The following is a 23193-nucleotide window of genomic DNA, read 5'->3' as shown; positions in this document are numbered from 1 at the left end:
TGTTCCTCTCTCTCCCTCCCACTCTACCTGAACAAAAAATGGAAAAATGTCCTCCAGTGAGGATAAAAAAAAAAAAGAAAAGGGATCTAAATTGGAAAGGAGGAAGTGAAACTGTCATTACTTGCAGATGACATGATACTGTACATGGAAAACCCCAAAGACTCCATCAAAAATTTACTAGACTTAATAAATGAATTTGGCAAAGTAGCAGGATACAAAATTATCATCAAGAAATTGATGGCATTCTTATACACCAATGATGAACTCACAGAAAAACAATCCCATTTACCATTGCAGCAAAAAAATTAAGATTCCTAGGAATAAACTTAACCAAAGAAGTAAAGGACCTATTCACAGAAAACTACAGGTCATTGAAAAAAGAAATAGAGGAAGATATAAAAAAGTGGAAGCACATACCCTGTTCATGGGTTGGAAGAATTAACATCATTAAAATGTCCATACTACCCAAAGCAATCTATAGATTCAATGCAATCCCCATCAAAATACCAACAATATACTTCACAGAACTAGAACAAATACTTCAAAAGTTCATATGGAACCAAAAAAAGACCTTGAATAGCCACAGCAATCTTGAAAAAGAAGAACAAAGTTGGAGGGATCACATTACCAGATTTCAGGTTATACTACAAAGCCACTATAATCAAAACAGTCTGGTACTGGCATAAGAACAGGCATGTAGACCAATGGAACAGAACAGAGAACCCAGAAATGGACCCAAGGCAATATGCTCAATTAATATTTGACAAAGGTGGCAAGAGCATACGGTGGAGTAAAGACAGCCTCTTTAATAAATGGTGTTGGGAAAATTGGACAGCTACGTGCAAAAAAATGAAACTAGACCATCAACTTACACCATACACAAGAATCAATTTAAAATGGATAAAAGACTTAAATGTGACTCATGAATCCATAAAAATCCTAGAAGAAACTGTAGGCAACAAAATGTCGGACATCATACGCAGCAGAATTTTCACTGATACATCCCCTAAGGCAACAGAAACAAAGGAGAAAATGAACACATGGGACTACATCAAACTTAAAAGCTTCTGCACAGCAAAAGATATAATCATCAAAATGGAAAGGCAACCCACTGTATGGGAGAACATAATTGCCAATGATATATCAGATAAGGGGATGATTTCCAATATATAGAAAGTGCTCATACAACTCCACAAAAGGAAGACAAAGAACCCAATTTAAAAAATGGGCAGAGGAACTAAATAGACAACTCTCCAAACAGGACATACAAATGGCTAAGAGACATGAAGAAATGCTCAACATCACTAATCATCAGAGAGATGCAAATTAAAACAACTGTGAGGTGTCACCTCACACCTGCCAGAATGGCTGCCATCAACAAATCAGCAAACAACAGGTGTTGGCGAGGGTGTGGAGAAAAGGGGACTCTAGTACACTGCTGGTGGGAATACAGACTGTTGCAGCCACTATGGAAAACAATATGGTGTTTCCTCAAAAAATTAGAAATTGAATTGCCATTTGATTCAGTGATCTCACTTCTAGGAATATGCCCTAAGAATCCTGAAACACCAGACAGAAAGAATATATGTACCCCCATGTTCGTAGCCGCACTATTTAAAATCGCTAAGCTCTGAAAACAGCCCAGGTGTCCATCAGTAGATAAGTGGATAAAAAAGCTGTGGTACATACACAATGGAGTACTATGCGGCTATAAGAAAGAAAGATCTCTTATTCTTTGAGATGACATGAAAGGACCTGGAGAGTATTATCCTAAGTGAAATAAGCCAATCAGAGAAAGACAAATATCACATGATCTCACTTAGTTGTGGAATATAATGAACAAAACAAGCTGGGGAACAAAATAGACCCAGAGACATGGAAGTGGAGTACAGACTAACAAACCTCAGAAGAGGTGGATGTGGGGGGAGGGGAGAGATAAACCACAGAACATATACACATGTATGTGTAAACAAGGATATATTAATAGTGCTGGGGGAGGGGAGGGACGGGATTGGAAGGAGGGTGTCAATGGGGAAAAAAAAGAGAAACATCTGTAACAAAAATAAATAAATAAACATTATTATAAAAAATAATAGGAAATATTTCTTCTTCATCTGTCTTCCCTTTCTTTGTCCAGAATAGACGATGATTACTTCATGATCTAAGAAAATTAAAAAATTGGGATCTCCAGCTTAATGCCATTGTGATTTGTTTGTTAAAAATATGGTGGCAGCCCTGGCAGGTTTGGCTCAGCAGTTAGAGCATTGGCCCACAGACCAAAGAATTGTGGGTTCAATTCTAATCAAGGGCACGTACGTCAGTTGCAGTTCATCCCTGGCCCTGGTAAGGTTATGCAGGAGGCAACCAATTGATGTATCTCTCTCACGTCAATGTTTCTCTCTCTCTCTCTCTCTCTCTCTCTCTCTCTCTCTCTCTCTCTCTCCCTCTCTTTCTCTCTCCCACTCTATTTGAAGAGAAATGGGAAAATATCTTAGGGTGAGGGAAAAAAAATATATGGTGGCAGCATTAAATATATTCTTCTGAAATTGTTATATGCTATTCTATAATGCTTCTAACAATTAGCAAGCCCTGTACAAATTAAAATATTTACTATAACATACATTACATCACTTTGCATATATTCATAGCTATGCAGTATATTACTGTAGTGTTATAAAGGCAATGCCATTGAATCCATGTACTTTGGTTTACCTCTGGCTCATAAAGTGTGGGGCAAGAGTAAATTTACAATTGTGAGTATGCGGAACACTGTTTATTCTTGTATTATTATTTCTTAGTCACTGTATTATTTTCCATGCAAACAACTGTATATATTGCACAAGTAGAAAACAGTTTGGTAATAGTAAGATAAGAAAAACAATCACCAAAGTTTTTGTTCCTTTAAATACTAGTTTTAATTGTTATTTTTCTTAATTTAAAAAAAGTCTCACTTTCCTTAATATCCCCATTAAAACATAAGATTACTTATTAACTTGTTTTGTCACCTAAAATCTTACTAAGATCTAGAAAACCATGAACCCTGAAAAAAAGTAATACTCAAAAATTATTTCCTGCATGGCAAAGTGCTTTGAAAAAAAATCATTCTATTTTAATGGCCATAAAATACCGAGCACTATGAGAACTATATGCCAATGACATGGTTTTTGCTTTTTGCTTTTAATTTACGCCTATTTTTTTGCAAATGACTTTTGTTTCTTCTACATAATTCCCTGTTCCTCCCTCTTCACTACTGATATAGCATAAGAAATAAGCAGAAAAAAAGTAAGTAGACTAGGAAACAGGAAGAAATGACATTTTGTCTTCAAACAGAAAAATTAATTTTAAAGGATCATCAAACAATTGCACTTGTAAATTACTTACTGATGGTGGGTTTTTCCTGTTTTTTGGGGGGGAATTAGGGGAAGGTACCATGATCACAGAATAATAACTCCTCAAGAGAATTTCAATCTAGACTACTTGGCCATACCACAAAACTTACAAAATTGAATACGTTTATGTTAGGTGGGTATTAATTGTAATGGAATCTGATTCTTCCAAATTATAGAAATATTCCCAACAAAGGATGATCATGGAAAATAGGAACTATAGTTACCATGCTCTTATGGCTCTATAAAATGTTGAGCTATTTTTCTGAGTGTCATGATGATTCATGGGTAACATATTTTTTCTGCTATTAGAACACTTGAAAAATTAAGCTAGAATTACCTCAGTTGACTGCTATTAGCCAAAGCTCCAGGACCTGGTGCCAAAAATAAGTCCTTGTAATGATAGATTTCAACAGTTGTACAAAGCAGACTTTTAAAGATTGGTTTCAGGAAACTAAATATTACTCGCTGTGACAAAGGGTCTATCATTAATAGATATCTAGCCCAAACCAGATAAGTGAACAGAATTCCTTTGAACAATGTAACAGTGTTTACAGAAGTAGCATAATCATACTACTAATAATAACTTTTTTCTTTACTTAAAGTCTTCTTTTTGGTAGAGAGCCTCTGTAGTTTTACAAATATTGCCTTAACCATACCTAAAACATCTGCTTTAAAAAAAATTTTTTTGAAGGCAGTAATAGCATTTGATCGTCCTCAAAAGGTTCAATAACTGTATTTCACACACTGGGGATCATTGATGAACTCAGAAGTGGCTTCAGGTTCCCTCATCCCCAGTGTAGTGCTCTGACTTTTGGTGTGAGCAGTATCTTATTTCAAAGCAATCTCAATGCCAGCATTTTATACATAAATAATGAGTCACTTTTATGAGTACCACATGGCACAAAGTATCTTTTTTTAACTGTGACAAAATACACATAACAAAAAATTGACAATCTTAATTATTTTTAAATGTACAGTTCAGGGCAAGAGAAACAAAGGAAAAAAATAATAAATGGGACTACATCAAACTAAAAAGCTTCTGCACGGCAAAATAAACCAGCATCAAAATGAAAAGTGAACCCACTCTCTAGGAGAACATATTTGCCAATGATATATCGAATAAGGGATTACTATCCAAAATATGTAGCGTACTCATACAACTCAACAAAAGGAAGACAAACAATCCAATTTAAAAATGGGCAAAGGACCTGGCCAGTTTGGCTCAGCGGTTAGAGCGTCGGCCTGCGGTCCGGAGAGACCCGGGTTCGGTTCCCGCTAAGGGCATGTACTTCGGTTGCAGTTTGTCCCCGGCCCTGGTTGGTCGTGCGGGTGGCAGCCACTCGATGTGTCCCTTCACGTCGATGTTCCTCTCTCTCTCTCCCTTCCTCTCTCTTCCTCCCACTCTATCTGTACAAAAAAAAAAAAATGGAAAAATATCCTCAGGAGAGGATAAAAAAAATAAAAAAAAAAATAAAATAAATAAAAAAAATGGGCAAAGGACCTGAATAGACACTTCTCCAAACAGGACATACAAAGGGCCAAGAGACATGTCACTAATCATGAGAGAGATGCAAATTAAAACAACTGTGAGGTGTCACCTCACACCTGCCAGAATGGCTGCCATCAACAAATCATCAAACAAGTGCTGGCCAGGGTGTAGAAAAAAGGGGACTCTAGTACGTTGCTGGTGGGAATGCAGACTGTTGCAGCCACTATGGAAAACAATATGATGTTTCCTCAAAAAATTAAAAATGGAACTGCCATTTGACCCATTGATCCCACTACTTGGAATATATCCTAAGAAGCCTGAAACACCAATCAGAAAGGATATGTGTACCCCTATGTTCATAGCAGCACTATTTACAATTGCTAAGATCTGGAAACAGCCCAAGGGCTTATCAATAGATGAGTGGATAAAAAAGCTGTGGTACATATATACAATAGAATACTATGCAGCTGTAAGAAAGAAAGATCTCTTATCCTTTGAGACGACATGAAAAAACCTGGAGAGTATTATGCTATGAAATAAGCCAGTCAGAGAAAGACCAGTACCACATGATCTCACTTATTCGTGGAACATAATGAACAAAATAAACTGTCAACCAAAAGAGATCCAGAGTCATGGAAGTAAGAAACAGACTAACAAACCTCAGAAGAACTTCGGGGAGGCGGGGGATGGAAGGAACGGGAAGAGATAAACCAAAGAACTTATACGCACATATGCACAACCAAGGGACACAGACATTAGGTTGGGGAAAGCAGGAGAGGGATGGGAGCTGGAAGGAGGGGGTCAATGGTGAAAAAAAGGGGGATATCTGTAATACTTTCAACAATAAAAAAATTAAGTGTACAGTTCAATAACAAGTTCTTTCATACCGTTGTGCAACTAATTTCCAGAACTTTTTTCATCTTGCAAAACTAAAATTCTATATGCATTAAGCAACTCTCCAATCCCCACTCACCCCAACTCCAGGCAACCACCATTCTACTTTCTGGTTGCATGATTTCAATTATTTTGGGTAACTATGTAAGTGGGATCACAGAGTATTTATTCTCTTGTGACTGGCGTATTAATACACATTGGGTTGCTTCCATCTCTTGGTTATTGTGAATAATGCACCTGTGAAAATGAGTGTGCAAATATCTCTTCAAGATCCTGCTTTCAATTCTTTTAGGTATATAATGGGAAGTGGAATTTCTGGATTATAGGGTAATTCTATTTTTAACTTTTTGAGAAACTGCCATGTTGTTTTTCACAGCAGTTGCACCATTTTAGATTCCTCCCTGTAGTGCACAAGGATTCCAATTTCTACACATCCTCACCAACACTTGTTATTTTCTGAGTTTGTTGTTGTTTTGATAACAGTGATCCTATTGGGTGTGAGGTGGTATCTCATTGTGGCTTTGATTTGCATTTCCCCCTAATAATGAATGATGTGGAGCATGTTTTCATGTGATTACTGGGTATTTATTTATCTCTTTTGGAGAAATGTCTATTCAAGTCCTTCGCTCATTTTTAAATTAGATTGTTTGTGTGTTTCTTTGTTTTTTTGTTAAATAGTAGTTCTTATATATTCTAGATATTAACCCCCATATTAGATATATAATTTATAAGTACTCCCCCCCCCCATATAGAATGGTATCATTTATATGTAGAACCTTAAAAAAGTCAAGCTGGTAAAAACAGAGGTTAGAAAAGTGGTTGCCAGGAGCTGGAGGTGGTGGTGGGGGCGGGGGGAGAAATGGGGAGGTTGGCACAAGGGCACAAACTTTCAGCTATGAGATGAATAAGGTCTGAGGAGTTGATGTAAAGCATGGTGACTCTAGTAGATTGTGCTGTGCTGTATAATTGAAATTCCCTAAGAGAGCAGAACAACAAAAGGGCAAATATTCTATCAGCATGGATGTACCTGGAGAGTATTATGCTGAGTGAAATAAGCTAGTCAGAGAAAGACAAATACCATATGATTTCATGTATATGTGGAATCTAATGAACAAAATAAACAAACAAAATAGAAACGGACCCACAGACATAGAAAACAGACTGACAGCTGTTAGAGAGGAGGGGTATTGGTGGCTGGGTGTAAAGGTGAAGGGATTAAGCAAAATGAAACAAAAAACCCTCTTAGACACAGACAATAGTATGGTGAATACAAGAGGGAAAGGGGGGAGGGAGAGGGAGAAGAGGGTAAAGGTTGATAAATGGTGATGGAAGGAGACCTGACTTTGGGAGGTGAACACACAATACAATATATAGATGATATATTATAGAATTGTATATCTGAAATCTATATAATTGTATTAACCAATGTCATCCCAATAAATTTAATTTAAAATTTTTTTTAAAGAAGAAACAAAAAAAGGCAAATATGTGAGATGAGAAATATGTTAATTAAGTAGGGGAAATACTTTCACAATGTATATATATATCAAATAATCCTATTGTACACATTAAATACCTTATAATTTTGTTCATTATATCCCAATAAAGCTAAAACATTTCTAAATACATATTGAAAAAAATATTTCCTCAACTTTTTGTGGTATTCTCTAGGCAACAGCTCTTAGAGACAAGACAGTTTTATTTTTTCATTCTTGTGGTATGTGCCCCTCGTGGGAACTGAACCTGGGACTCTCTGGTCTGCAGGCTGACGCTCAACCGCTGAGCCAAACTGGCCAGGGTGAGATAAGATAGTTTTAAAGATTTTATCTAGATTATCAACTTTTTCTCCATCACCTTCTTAAGTCTATAATCAAGAAAACAATGCATCAAGCTGTGATTCACAGCATTTTCTGATTTCTGTGGTGTCCATACTCCCACCACGGCTGATTTCTAGCCACCACCACCCCTGAAGAGACACCGGCAGCCCAGCGATCTACATCATTTCCACCGTTCTGATAAGTAGTGATAAATAACTCCAAGAACATAGAAATAATAAAATGGGGTAAAATAATTAGAAAGTGATGAGTTTTGAGTATGTATTACTTTTATTTTAATAGAATTGATTCAGTTGTGTCTATATAAATTGACTTTTAATAATGACCATGTTTACCAACCAACTTGCAAAATTCCCGAGAATTTAATAATCAGCCCTTGTGAGTTGGTACAAGCTGACCTTAGCACGTCACTGTCCAGCGCACTTCTGCCCTCAGCCATCCACATTCCTTCCACTCCTCAACAATGTCAGCATTTGGCTTGGGTTTCTAAAATAGTGTTCAATTTTGGCTTTTCTTTAAAATCTTTCAAATAAGTCTCAACTAATTGGTACTCAAAGTCCTTCTATATCTGGCCCCTGCACACCTAATCACGGTGTTTCCACACCTCGTTAATGTCAACCTTGCTGCTCTTCCAGTCAAGCCAGGCGCCTCCCTGCCCTGCTGTTCACACAGACCTTGCACATTCTTGACTCTGGGCCCTGCACTTTCTCAGTTTCTTTGGAAGCCTTCCCCCTCTCTCACCCAAGTTCAACCCTTCCTTCGGGGCCAGCTCCAATTCCATTGACTCTACTTACTAATCCTTCTCTCGGTACCTCAGTAATTTCTCTTATCACTTTATTATACTTAACAGTTTCCACCATAGATGCACCCCTTCATGAAGTATTACTTTGTATTGATCTCTTGTTGTCACATCTTGTTTTTTTTTTAACTTATCTTTATTGCTGAATATATTACAGATGTCCCCCCTTTTCTCCCCATTGACCCCTCCTCTCCGCTCCCGTTCCCCTCCTGCCTTCCCCACACTATTGTCGGTGTCCATTGGTTATGCATATATGCATATAAGTTCTTTGGTTTATCTCTTTCTGTCCTTCCTCCACTCCTTCCCTTCGAGGTTCATCAGTCTAACAACCAGTTTGTATTTCTTAATTCCTTCATCTTTTCACCCATCACCCCAGTCCCTTCCCATCTGGCAACCAACAAAAAGTTCTCTGTATCTATGAGTCTGTTTCCGTTCTGCTTACTCATTTTGTTTGTAGATTCGATTGTTGATAGATATGTATTTATTGTGCCATTTTATTGTTCATATTTTTGTTCTTCTTCAAGAAGACCCTTCAACATTTCATATAATACTGGTGATCAACTTCTTTAGCTTTTTCTTGTTTGGGAAACTCTTTATATGTCCAATTCTAAATGATAGCTTTGCAGGATAGAGTAATCTCAGTTGTAGGTTGTTGCTTTTCATCACTTGGAATATTTCTTGTCACTCCCTTCTGGCCTGCAAAGTTTCTTTTGAGAAATCAGCCTACAGTCTTATGGGGGCTCCCTTGTAGGCAACTAACTGCTTTTCTCTTGCTTCTTTTAATATTCTCTCTTTCTCTTTATCCTTTTACATTTTGGCTATGATGTGTCTTGGTATGGACCTCTTTGGGTTCATCTTGTTTGGGATTCTCTGTGCTTCCTGGACTTGTATGTCTGTTTCCTTCACCAAGCTAGTGAAGTTTTCTGTCATTATTTTTTCAATTTTAATTTTTTCAAATAGGTTTTTAATTTCTTGTTCTCTTATCCTTCTAGCACCCCCATGATGTGAATGTTGGTACGCTTGAAGTTGTCCCAGAGGCTCCTTACACTATCCTCATTGTTCTGGATTATTTTTTCTGATTGGGTGTTTTTTGCTTCCTTATATTCCAAATCAATGGTTTGCTTCTTAGCTTCACCTACTCTACTACTGATTTCCTGTCAATTGTTCTTTATTTCAGTTAGTGCATCCTTTATTTCTAACTGGTCCTTTTTTAATGCTCTTGAGGTCCTCACTAAGTTCCTTGAGATTCTCACCAAGTTCCTTGAAATTCTTGCTAAGTTCATTGAGCATCCTTATAACCAGTGCTTTGAACTCTGCATTTATTAGATTGGTTATCTCCACTTCATTTAGTTCTTTTTCTGGAGTTTTGTTCTGTTCTTTCATTTGGGACATGCTTCTTTGTCTCCTCATTTTGGCTGCCTCCCTGTGTTTGTTTCTATGTGTTAGGTACAGTTATTATGTCTCCTAGGCTTAATAGGGGACCTATTGTAGTAGGTGTCCTATAGGGTCCAGTGGCACAGCCTCCCTGATCACCCCAGCTGGACCCTTGAGGTGCACCCCTAGTATGTACTGTACACTCTTCTGTTGTAATTGAATCTTGATTGCTGTTGGCATATCAATTGGAGGGATTTACTCAGGATGATCAGCTACAAGGACTGGCTGTGCCCACTGACCACTGACTACCTTGGAGGATCAACTGTGCAGGGCCCACCACATAGAGCAAGACTTACTTCAGCAGGCCTCTGGTACCCACTGAATCCACTCCTTGAGTGTGTCACTTATGAAGGTAGTTGGATGGTGGTGCTTCAATGTAGTTTGAAACTGTCCACTAGGTGTCCTGGCTCTGGGTCAAGGTCAGCCTCTGTCTGTGTTCTACCCGAGGCCCCCAGGCTTGGAGGTGCCCAGGCAAAGCCAAGTTATGAATCAAGGCTGGCTGCTTCTAGTGCCAGGCCTGGGGCCAATTAGCTAGAGGTATGGGGCTCGCTTAGGCCAGGTGCTGTTTGAGAGAATTCAAGAAAATCTGAAGCAGGATCCAAAACAGGCCAATCCTGTGGCAAAGCCACTGAAAACAGCTTGGGTGAGCATGAAAGTTGGTTGGGGCAGGGTCTCAGGGAATCACCAGGGTGGGGCAAACAGTGTGAGCCAGGTTGCCGGAGTCCTAGATATGGTGCATGTCTGACTGCGTGTGGGGAAAGGGCTTACCAAGGCAACACTGGCCTCCACTAGCACATTTGTCCAGGAGAAAGCTGCCCCAATGCCAAACAACTCAGTTCTTCACCATATGTCTCTGTTGCCTTTCAAGCTGCCTCCCTCATGCTAGAGCCTGGAGGGTGTGAGTCCAAATAAGTCTGTGCACAGACCCTTTAAGAGGAAATGCCTGGGGCTCCAGAAGCCTCAGCCTCCCTCAGCCTCAGTTCCTGCTGGTTTTTCTAGCCAGAAGTTATGGGGACTTCTCTTCCTGGCATTGGAACCCTGAACTGGGTGCTTGGTGTGGGACAGGTACTCCTCACTCCTCAGGGAGGACCTTCCCAGCCAAGGTGTCCTCCTGATTTTTATCCGTCACATGTGGGTGTGGGATCAGCCTGTCTGCACCTCCGCCCCTCCCACCAGTCTCAATGTGGCTTCTTTAATTTCATAGTTGTAGGACTTCCATTCAGCTCGATGTCAGGCAGTTCTGACTGATGGCTGTGCTGTAGTTTAGTTGTAATTTTGATGTGGTTGTGGGAGGCTGTCACATCTTGTTCTTAATTTCCCAATTAGAATGTTGGAAATGTATGACATCCATTAGAATGTAAGGAAAAGACTCATGTTTATTTATACTTTTTCAGTATCCTCCCTATGCATATTCATACATTCAAAATTATTTCTTGAGCACCTAGTACGTATCAGTGGCTGTGCTAGGCATTAGAGATAAATCTGTAAAAGTCTTTGTAAAGGAACAAGACACAAATTTATCTTTGCCTACCTCAACGACAAAGACACACACGAGGCCATAAATATAACTAATTACATTCCGTTTGGAAATGATGTATAGAAACAGAACCACTTAACTTTCGAGGTAGCAGGGCCCCTAGGCCAGGGATTCTCAGTGGGGACAGCGGTGCCTCCTCGGGGTTTGGGTTGTTCGCCTGTTTGCAAACTGCTATGTGATTTTTGCATGGTTACAGGGATAGGGGACATCCTGCAATGTGTGGACAGTCCTGCTCAACAAAGCAGTGCATTGCCTCACACGCGACTTAAAGTGTTTGGCTGGGAATTCATGAAAACAAATTATAACCGCTAGAGTTTCAAGCTGAACTTTCCATGAGGCACAAAGTGTTCTCTTGAGTGATTGTTGGCATACACTGAATTTTCCAGGTATTCAACTATGATATAAGTTGAGGGAAAAATGCCTGTCTTCTGTTCCAACTTTATTAAGTGCCGTTCATCATTGTGAAAGTATCACACCATGACAGCAATGTCAGTCACGTTATTTGAGTCACCAAATCAACACGTATTTTACTGCATTCTTAGTCATTACCTACCTATATTTATTTATCTATCCATATAAAATTTCACAATATGTATGATATATGAATTTAGTCCTGATTTCAAAATGTCAAATATTTTTAAAGGAAAAGGCATTCCATTAAATACAAATAACAACACACTATTATATTAAGTATCATTTAAATATTTTTATATATAATAAATATTAACTAAAGCAATATAAGCACACGTAAAAATTAAGTAAAATATTTTCACTGTAGGAGGCACAAGCAGCCGACTTTTCATATGTTGCAGTATAGTGCTGGGGTATCTGCATTTTAAAATACATATGACTTTTTTTAGATTACGTTCCCCCTTTATATCACACTTAGGGCATTATACTGATTGTTTGGAAGTGTGTAGGGAGGTTATATTATCTCTGAATTCCACTTCAGGATAGTAAAGGGGTGTTTCAAAATGTTTGTTGTGAGAAGGGGCTTTGGGTCTAATGAGAATGACCACCACTCTGCAGGACCAAGGAAACTTGAAATCACCACGAGGGTTTCTATCTCTGCTACAACCCTGGTTTGCTTGCCCTCCTGCCCTCCTTGAGAGCATTTGTGCCCCCGGACAGGGTCTGTGTTCCTTTGGATCTCGAGCGCTGGCACTCCTGGTAACTGTGAAGACCTACGCGGTTGCTGAAATAACGGTGACTGCGAAGCTCAGTGGTCTGCAGTCGGCGCTCATTTACCGCGGTTAATCCGTTCCAGACCGCGGTTAATCCATTCCAGACCGGCGGTTGCACCGGCGTTGAAGGGCTCCGGGGGTGCTCCAATACATAGGCCTACAGTCCATACGTACAGTAATTTTAATTTTAGTGGTAATACAGGGGTATATAATTGACTCAGACAACCGAGCGCGCGCTGGATCGTTTTCACTGTCTCCATCAACTTTTAATGAATATATTTGCAAAAACCGCCCTGGAGTGAAGCCGCGAAGTCGAAGCGCGAAGTGGCGAGGGACAAAGGAGAGCTCGCCTTGGTGTCACTGTCGGCTCCTCAGGGTGGCGTCGGGAAAGGGAACGGGGTCTGTGGTGCTAGGGGCCATCCTAAGAACTGGAGGTCAGACCTCAGGGGAATGAAGCTAAATTTCAGTGTGTCCTGTCTTTTCCACCCTCATGTCAGAGTTATGTTTCCTACAACAGAATGGGGGTTTCAAACTCATCAACTAAAGATGGGTTCTAAACACCTTTAGTTTTGAGTCAAGCTCTAGAACACGAGGAGAGACAAAATGCTTGAAAATGTATATGGGACACGGAGAGAAAACAGCCTGGTGCTTATCCAGCCCGCACACCTGCCTCGGCCTCTGTCCCCTCGCCTCCCCACCGCGACAACACCCACTACACTTAGACACATCGGCCACCACTTTGCACGAGAACGGTTTTGTTTTCATTTCTTTGTAGTGTCGCCCTCTTGGGTCAACACTGCAGCTGAGATGCACAGAAAAATTAATAACCAAATATCCCCACTATTAGCTAATCTAACTAGACAATCCACCCTTGATGTAACAGGGACAACCCCTGATCAAAGAGATGTGCTTCGTGCCACACCCTGGGGCCATAAACCCGGGCCCTCTCCACAGGAAGAGCAAACACACTTCAGAGGAAAACAGGTCGAGGCTGGTTTTCACCAAGGAGCAGGGTTCACCCACGGAGGGAGCGCCCAGCGGAGCGTGTGGGACCAGCAGCTGAGCCGAAACCAGTCAGTCAGGGAGAGTTCATTGCACACACAGGCAACTGCCGGTATGTCAAGTGATTTTCTGGTAGGAATGGTGAATTATTTAGGTATAACAGGAAAATAAGTAATTGTTCTCTTTTGTCCCTAGGCTGAATGCATTCGTTTTTCTTCTCACTAGTGTTTCCTTTTTTCTCTTCACCTGCTGTTGCCCTTCTAAAGATACATTCAGAGAAACAGGGTGACCGCTTATCTTTTCCATCATTAGTGCAAAAATGGTATTTCTGCCTTGGCGCCTGCCTCAGAAACCATGGCGATGGCCTTCTGACCTGGGCAGCTGCAGCTCGAGTTTCCCGCTTGTCACTCACGGAGGAAAAGGTGCCTTGTCACCACCTGCAATCAGAGAAAGCCTTGGATTCGGGTTCTTCCAGCCATGCCTTCGGAGACTCAATTCCACTTCTGTGGATGTTTGTTTGGTGAGATTGATGAGCTAGCCATATTCTATTGAATTGCTGAAGGTGTGAAGAGAGGGTGATCATGACACGTAATATTGGAAAATGGGCCTCCGTCTTACAAAATGCCAAAGAAATTCAGCAGTTCTGCCCCGGCCTTCGGCAGAAAGGTGCCAGCTTGTGTTTCATAGGCTCACATGACTTGAAGGCGCTCGTGTGAGTTTAGAGAGAGGGCGTTCTTTGTCCATAAATGCAGCAGGTAAGGCCAAAGGAGTTATCTTCGTTTCTTCAGCAGAACAGAGCTTCAGGACACGAGGGCACCTCAGATTAATACAGTAACCGTGATGACAGCTGACATTTAATGAGCGCATCCTCTGCATTGAGCCCTATGCTGCGTACTCTCAGGCGTTCATTACAGCAGACCTGTGAGGCAGGTATTATTATTACTTTTGTTTCACAGACTGGGTTGCTGAGGCAAAGCTACAATTAGGCTTGCATTGCTAGTAAGAGATGGAATTTGGGATCTGAACCCAAGTCTGTCTGGCTTTAGAAGCTTCTCACCCTCACACACTGCTTTAGGTCGGAGTTGAGTGAACAGAAGCAGAATGTCCTTCCACATGGCATCCCAGGGATGTGCCATTGGAATTTCTGAGTCTTTTCTTGATTCTGTCTGCCCAGGTTACCCTCTTTTTCTTGCAGTTGAGGTCCCAGCATGCAGTTATTACTGTCGTCTGGTGACCTGGGATATGACTGTCTGCTCTTAGAAAACACAAGGTGAGCATAAGTTTCTGAAAGTTCTGGGCTCAGCTGTGTGCTGCCTTTTAGCTAAGGGAACGTGAGTCCGCAGCTGCCATCTTTCTAGCTCTAATTTTGGAGGCACCGTGACTAAGAATGCAGCCAGTCCAGGTAGAAGTCTACGTTACTTATCTGAAAGGGTAAGGCTTTCCTTGGTTTGTTCTGGGCACAGCCTCCGAAGAGCAGTTGAAGATGTTTTTTATATCCAGAGAGTTTGATGGATACCTCGTTTGCACATTGGCCCTGGGAAACCTTGAGTATTACAGGGGGCTATTAGGACCTCTATTTGCATGAGGGCCCCTCAGGGTCTTGGAAAATTAGGTAGTGAATCTTTGGAAGTTTTAAACTCCGAGAGCATCCAGATGAAGGCTACCCTTAATTTAGGGTGTCCAGGGTACCCTGAGAAACAGAGAATATTCCATGTCTTGGATGAGGGAAGGAAAATCGATTCCTGGGGGAAAATTCAAGGGCAACAGGGGAATACTCTATTATCTGCCCACATTTAGCTAGATCTGGGAAATATATATCCCAAGTTTCTCCAAAAGGAGCAGGCTACCTTTTGAAGGGAGCTCAAAGAATCTAATCGCAGTATAAGGCCAGGCTTTAAGTTGAGCCCAAGAAGCTGTTTGCTGGCAGCGGAGACATGCTGCTCCAGCTCTAAGGAGCATTGCGTGAAAGAAGAAAGAGCTGAGGACCGTAATCCAGTGATAGGGAAATGGCAGCTATTAAACCAGGCCACAGAGAGACCTAACAGGCAACATGAGCCACAGCTGTGTTGAGGAGGCTCCAGGAGCAAGACCAGAAGGGCTTCTTGGTCTTGCCAACAGGAAACTGAGGGGAATTCGGGGCCTCAGAGTGCAATTGTCCTCAAGGACAGGAAGGCTTGGGGAAATAAGGCTCACCTAGTGTTATGGGTTGAATTGCATTCCTCCAAAATTTATATGTTGATGTCCTACGCCCAGTGCCTCAGAATGTGACCTTATTTGCAGACAGGGCCTTTCTGGAAGTAATCTGTTTAAAATGAGGTAATTACAGTGGGCACTAATCCAAAGACAGGAGTCCTTATAAAAAGGGAATGTTGACACAGACACACCTAGAGGGAGAACTACACCATATGCACACGAAGGTGGAAATCAGAGTGATGCTCCTATGAGCCAAGGTATGATACAGATTGTCAGCAAACCCAGGCTAGGGGACAGCATGGAACTAATCCTTCCTCATAGCCCTTGGAAGGAACCGACCCTGCTGACACCTGGACCTCCACTGACCACCTCCAGAACTGAAAGATGATGAATTTCTGTTGCTTAAATCACTCAATTTGTGATACTTTGTTGTGGCAGCAAAGCCCTCAGAGCACCAGGTAGTGGAACATTTTAGTTATAATATCTGAAATTGAAGGGATGACAGCTCCCACCCTCACAATGAGGTTATGCCCCTTAAATTGTGTTCTCTGTGCAGGCCATGTGCTGGTGAATGGCTAGAATGTCCTTTCCCCTGAAGCACAAGGGTAAATCCTAAAAAACACTATACAAATGTTCAAATGTTCAGTCAACGAATACTTACAGGCAACTATATGTCCAGCAACCTTTAAAATTTAAAACATATGAGAAATAAAATTGGGTTAAACAGTCATCTTTCAAAAGTATTTTAATGAACAGATCCACTGAAACCCATCCCCAGCGCTGCTGCCCAGACTGGTCCTCCAGAAGTCAGGTGGGGTGGAAAGGTGACGGACCTACCACATCTGAGCATGAAACAGGGTTTCATTTGTTTCAACAACACTTTATGATTCCTGTATGGAATATTTAATTGAGAGCACTCACTCCTATAAGATTTCCCTTTCTAGAGTGGAAATCCTGTATGGAACAATGATCAAGATAACCATGGGCTTTTTTTTTTTTTTTTTGGCTTTTGCGTAGAGGTAAGATTGTAACAGAAATTCATTGGTCCATTCAACCTAATTTGGTTGGAACTTTTTCTCTGGTGTGTGGTTTAGGAATACAAAGGAGGATGGTGGTTGGACATAATTATGGCTTTAAAAAATCCTTTATTATGGATAATTTCAAACATAGGCTGAAGGAGACAGACTAGAACAGTAAACCTGAACGTACTAATTATGTAGCTATACTAATTACAAACTCATGCCTACTCTTGTTTATTGTTGCCTTCCCCACCTCCTGTGTCTCCTTCCCCACACTGGAGTACAGAAGCAAATGCCAGCTTGATAGCATCTCATCCCCAAATATTTCAGTATGTATCGTTAAAAGAAAAAGACCTTTTAAAAAATTGCTATGAAACAATGACCTAAGACATTAATAATTCTAAATATTATCTGTTGTTCAGTCAGTGTCCAAGTTTTCTTGTCTCATAATTTTTAAAAAAATTGTTTGTTTGAATGAGAATCCAAAAAGCATTCACATATTACATTTGGTATATGTGCCTTGAGTTTCTTTCAGTAAAGCTACAGACTCTCTTACCTTTCTTTTTCCTCGATATAATTTGTTTAAGAAAACAGGTTATTTTTCCTATCACATCTCCCACAATCTGGTCTTGCTTATTGCATTCCCCTGGTGCCGTTAACAGGTTCCACAGACCTCCACATTTCCTAAATATTAGATTTAGTTGCTCAATCTGATTCAGGTTTCATGTTTTGAGGGATTTTTATTAATCCTCACCTGAGGATATGATTTATTTATTTATTTATTATATTTTATCATTGATTTGAGAGAGAGAGAAAGAGAGAGAGAGAGAGAGAGAGAGAGAGAAACATCAATGCATTCTGACCAGGGAACCTGCAACCTGAGTATGTGCCCTGACTGGGACTGAACCCGCCACCTTTCAGTATATAGGATGATGCTCCAACCAACTGAGCCACACCGGCCGGCCACTGCTCGGCAGAACCTTTTTATATAAAGATGGTGTTGGATCTTCCACCAGGAGACATACCATGTTCAGTTATTTCTCTTCTTCTTATGTGTTAGTGGTTATTAATGGTTACAGCCTAGATCTTAATTCATTTGAGATTTGCCAAATAATGATATTCAAATTCTATTATTTCTTGAGAGAGGGTACAGCTCACACAGGAAAGGCAGATTCAATGCTTAATTCATTTTAGAATAATTGGCTCACTAACATCCTCTAAAGGTAACCAATGAGTTGATCTAAAAAATATCATTATGAAGTCATAACATTTTAATTGATTTCATATGTCTTACTCCATTGCTTGTGTTAATGCTCAAATGGTCCCATCATTGCCCATTTGGAGCCATTGCAAGTTGGTTCTTAAGTCTTGGATATAAGCTTTAAAACTGCCTTTGGGCAAAGGTCATAGAGACCCTTTCCAGAACTTTTACTCATAGAGCAGTGGTGTCCAAATGTTCTTGGTTGTGAACTCCCATTGGAAAATATTTTCAAGCATGACTCCCCTCTATATGTTTATTTATAAATTATACACGTGTACTATTATTTAATATACTATGTACATAATGAAACACCTTCAAATAGAAATTTTAAATGATGAGATCAATGACAGCCACCTAGGAAGTCACTGGCTGTAGCTCTCTTAGGCGGTGCATCAAGCAGTGGGAAGGAATCTCAGCGACGGCAGAGAGCACCACCTTGGCTGGCGAGGAGCCAGGCATCTTAAAAGACACCAGGCTGCTGGCCTCCAGCACTGCGGCCTGGATTGCTCAGCCCTGCTTCCTGCCAAAAGCTTGTCCTGAGCACGGCCGAGATTCCTAAAGTGTCCTGGCACCCCACCAGGCTTCTTCAACGTCCAACACCCTGGTCAGCAGGCCCGAGTCGGGTAAATGCTCAAGGGAGGAGACACTCAGACTGGCTGCATAGATGTGGAAACAGAACGATATCTGCCTTCTCTTGAGAAGGACAAATCTGAAGTTAGAAAACGGTCACTTCCTTTAAAAAGGGAATCGACTTCAATTAAAAAGAACTGATAAAGCAAATTATTGTCAAAGTCTTTTCTCATTGCCTTTCTCTGCTGATAAAGGAAGCTAAAGGATAAACAAATACTATTTGTGACTCAGGTTGCTCCACTAAGGACTTACATGACCTGGTTGAGACAAACTCGCAAGTGAAGACTTGGCCCGGCTCCAGCAGCTGATCTCCTCGTTGTCTTGTTACCATATTTGGTTTAAAATGTGAGGGCTCTCTTACTGCCACATTGTTTCAATGTCCACCTAAACTGCAAACCTTTGTGTTTCTCAGTAACTCTGAAACATGCTTTGAAAATTATAACACATTCAAAAGAGAGGCTGGTGTTGGAGGTAATGGTGATATATGCAAGACACCTGTTGTTCCTTCTTCAGTGTATCTGAACATAAAATCAACTCTGATCTTCCCAGCAAAAAGCCAAACAGTTTGTTCTCCAAAACTATAGAAAAAGTCTGAACAGTATCTGGCTTTTGAAATGGCGGCCACAATTCCCCGCCTCTCTTTTATAAAAAGTTTCAAAGCACAGTTGAATAAAATAAAAATTTCTTTTCTGACAATTTCTGAATTTAAACATGAAGCTTTGCTCATTGTTTGCAAATGTAGCAAAGAAAGTTAAGAACTGCAAGAACCTGAGAGAGTAAGATAACCTTTAAAGGGAAATGGAAACTTCTAAATAGCTTATCATCTGAAATTTCACTCTGAGGCAGTCATTCTGGGGAGTCCAAGGACTGCTGACCCTGCAGAATGCAATGGCCTGGGGGCAGAGCATCATCCCCTTGCTAACATTTTGTGTGAAGGAGCTGTGTTTTCCTAGTGCCTGGAGAGACCCAGGCAGAAACATTTTGCAACTTGTGGGTAAAAGTCTCTTCAAATGATGGGACATTCTTTTTTTCCCTTCATGAGCATTTAAGCCCTATTTTAGTAATGCTACTCATAATTACTGAAAAATGAAATTTCACCAATTATAGGATCTATTCTAGAGATTTGTCCCCAAAGTTCAATTCTCAAAACTGAAGACAAAAGGCCAGAGCTGAAACCCAAAGAGCCTTTACTTGATTGCAATGCCCTTCATCTGGAAGGAGGGCTGTCTGGCTCTTCAGCATGTGATATTAACCCACTACCCTTACCGCTTCATTCATAAAACACCTTGGGACGCCATACATCATGAAACAATTTCCCCTTCCTTCTGATTTCCCAGCTGGGTTCAGTTCTTAGACACCCGGGGCCTTGAAAAGATGACAGGGCTCTTGCTGTTATGTAAACAAGTAAAAATTCCAAACTGTAAAATTCTTGTAGAGAATCTAGCAAAGGATTTATATTTCCCATGATGACTACTTCAATTTTTTTCAAATATAATTTTTTAATGGTTTTTGGTTCTTCTGTTTATGTGGATCAGCTTGTGCCCAGTCTTCCAGGGTGGCTGACCCAGTCCCACATGTGTTCTTCACAAGAGACAACTTGTTACATAAAGGTGGCTCAGTGCCAGGACTCCAGTCCCTCGGGAACAGGTTTACCAGTTAATAAACAAGTTATTATGAAGCATTTGCTAATGCCCAGGACTGTGCTGAGTACTGAGTGCTGAGTGGCTCCACGACTTTTAAGTATGAAGTGGGTATTTGATTCAAGGAATGTATAATCTGATAGAGAAGGATGACTTACATAAAAAAAGAGGCAACAGCCAAATGTCAGTTGTTGGGCAACATGGATCCGGAATTGAGTATCTGGGAAGGACTTTGGAAAGAAGTTGGACCAAGAAGTTGAACTCATGGGTTCTATTTTTATTACTTACATTTTATTTTACATTTTGGGTAAAAAATAATATATTCCCAAGGTTCAAAATTCCAAAGGTCTTCTTTCCTCCCCGTCCTTCAACTCCAACTTTCCTCCACAATGGCAATCAATGTTACTGCCTTTTTGTATATTTTTTCCGAGATATTTTATGCATATGTAAATAAATGTGAATAGATATTTCCTCCCTCTTGAGAACTACAAATGGTAGCCGCTCTCTACCATGGTCTTGTAGAGCTATTAACAGCTGAGACTCTGGAGCCTGTGTTCCCGTCTTATTACCAGTGTGACCAGGGACACGAGTCACTAAGGCTGTTTTCTGACCTCTAAAATGGAGGAAAATATGAGTACCTGCCTCTTAAGTTTGTTGTAAGGATTAAATGAGCTAATCTATATTAAATGCTTAGAAAGTGTCTGGCCTATAGAAAACACTGTAATATATGTTGGACGTTACCATTTTGACTTAATATATCTCAGAGATTTTCCATATCAGCACAAATCAAGGACTCATTTATTTATTTACAAATGCTTAATACTTTATTGAAAAACATACCATGTTGTGCTTGGTCTTGAATGATGAATAATATTTAGAACATTAGGAAAACAGTGGTGTTATAGGGCTGTCAGGGGATAGAGAAAAAATAACAGGTTAACACTACATACTTATCATTGGCTAAAACTTAAGAGACTGACCATGCTGAGCGTTAGCAAGGATGTGGAATGACTAGAACTCTCTCATACACTGCTGATAAGAATATAAAATGGTGTCATCATGTTTGAGACCAGTTTGGCAGTTTGACAATTTATAAAGTAAACACATATCTGACATATGATTGAAATGAAATGAAATGAAAATAGATATTCATCCTGACTTGTACACAAACGTACATAGCTTTATTTGCAATAGCCAAAACCTGGGAACAACCCAGTGTCCATCAACAAGTGAATGAATAAACAAGTTTTGGTAAATCTATACAATAGAATACTAGTCAGTAATAAACTAATAATAAATGCAAATTGGATAAATTTCAAAATAATGTAAAAGAGTATATACTGTATCATTTCTTTATGTAAAAGTCTAGAAAATGGAAACTATTATGAACAGAGAGCAGATTAGTGTTTGAGGATGGAAGTGCGGGTATGGAGGTGAATCACAAAAGGGCAGGAGGAACCTTTTGGGGGGATGATAAATATGTTTATTATCTTTTGATAGTTTCACATGTGTATATACATGTGTCAAAACTCATGTGTATACATGTGTCAAAACTCATCAAACAATGCATTCTAAATCTGTGCAGTTTATTATAATAAAATATACCTTAATAAAATTGAAGAAGAAAAAAATAAAAGAATTGTATTTATTTAAAACAAAAAGATTAAAGCACCCAAAATAAGCTAATAGAAAACTAAAATTTTAAAATGTTCAAATACAGTTATTTTGAGTGTGCATGCAAACAGAATAATATAAAAATAATCTAAAAATCATTTGCATTTAGTTCTTACTTTGTGTGTTTCTTTCCTTGTTCCCACATCAAAACTAAGTATGTTTACAGGAAAGGAAAAAAAATCTCTTTCTACCCTGCTGTGTTCTCTGCTGGGGCCCCTGTAAAAAGACAGATAAGAGAAAAATACAGAGAAGTTTGTTAGCATGTTTATCTCCTAAAGCATAAGAGGGCCTCAGGGGAAGAGAAAGAGCAACTAGAAAAGGTGGTTTAGAACTCCTGCTGATGTAGCATTTTCAACAAAGAACAATCAATGTGTAGGGAAAGGCAGGGTGAAGAAAAGCAGTTTTAGGTTTCCAATGGCAGCACACTGTGGGAAGGGACACATATGGGAGGGAACTAATGAAGTAAGGTTTGTTTGCAAATTCCTATGCTGCCATTTCTGGGCTGATAAGAGTCTAGAATCATCTCCAGTAAAAGGGAATTTACGTCCTGCTTTTATACAGAAAAAGCGAAGTGTGAAAAGAGCTTTTCCTGTGTTTGCTGTTTCTTAATTGCCTTCAGCTCAAAATAATTTTATCTCAAAGAGACATATTCTAGTTTCCTCCATTTTCATTATTTAGTTGGGGAATTTGTTTTTCTTTTAATTGTTTTGTTGAGTCACTTTATATTTACTTATTGAATTAAACTTCTTTTTTCCTTAAGCAGGAGATAAAGAGAGCTTGCGGGTGTGTATGAGTGTGTGTGTGTGTGTGTGTGTGTGTGTGTGTGTCTGGAGAGGAGGCCAGCATGGTAGAGATGTCTCAGTCCTAAATCATTGCTGTTTTCCCTTACACCAGCGATTCTCAAACTCTTTTGGTCTCAGGATTCATTTTGCTCTTAAGTGCCTCAAAACACCTTTGTATATGAACATTTAATGTATTAGAGATTAAAGCCCAGAATTTAAAAACTATATCAACTTCCCTGGCCGGTTTTGCTCAGTGGTTAGAGCGTCCGCCTGCGGTCCAGAGAGACCTGGGTTCGGTTCCCGCTAAGGGCACGTACTTCGGTTGCAGTTTGTCCCCGGCCCTGGTTGGTCGTGCGGGTGGCAGCCACTCGATGTGTCCCTTTCACATCGATGTTTCTCTCTCTCTCTCTTCCTCTCTCTCCCTCCCACTC

Source organism: Molossus molossus, unplaced genomic scaffold (assembly GCF_014108415.1).
Source record: "Molossus molossus isolate mMolMol1 unplaced genomic scaffold, mMolMol1.p scaffold_m16_p_5, whole genome shotgun sequence".
Lineage (NCBI taxonomy): Eukaryota > Metazoa > Chordata > Mammalia > Chiroptera > Molossidae > Molossus > Molossus molossus.
This window is presented reverse-complemented; position numbering follows the sequence as displayed.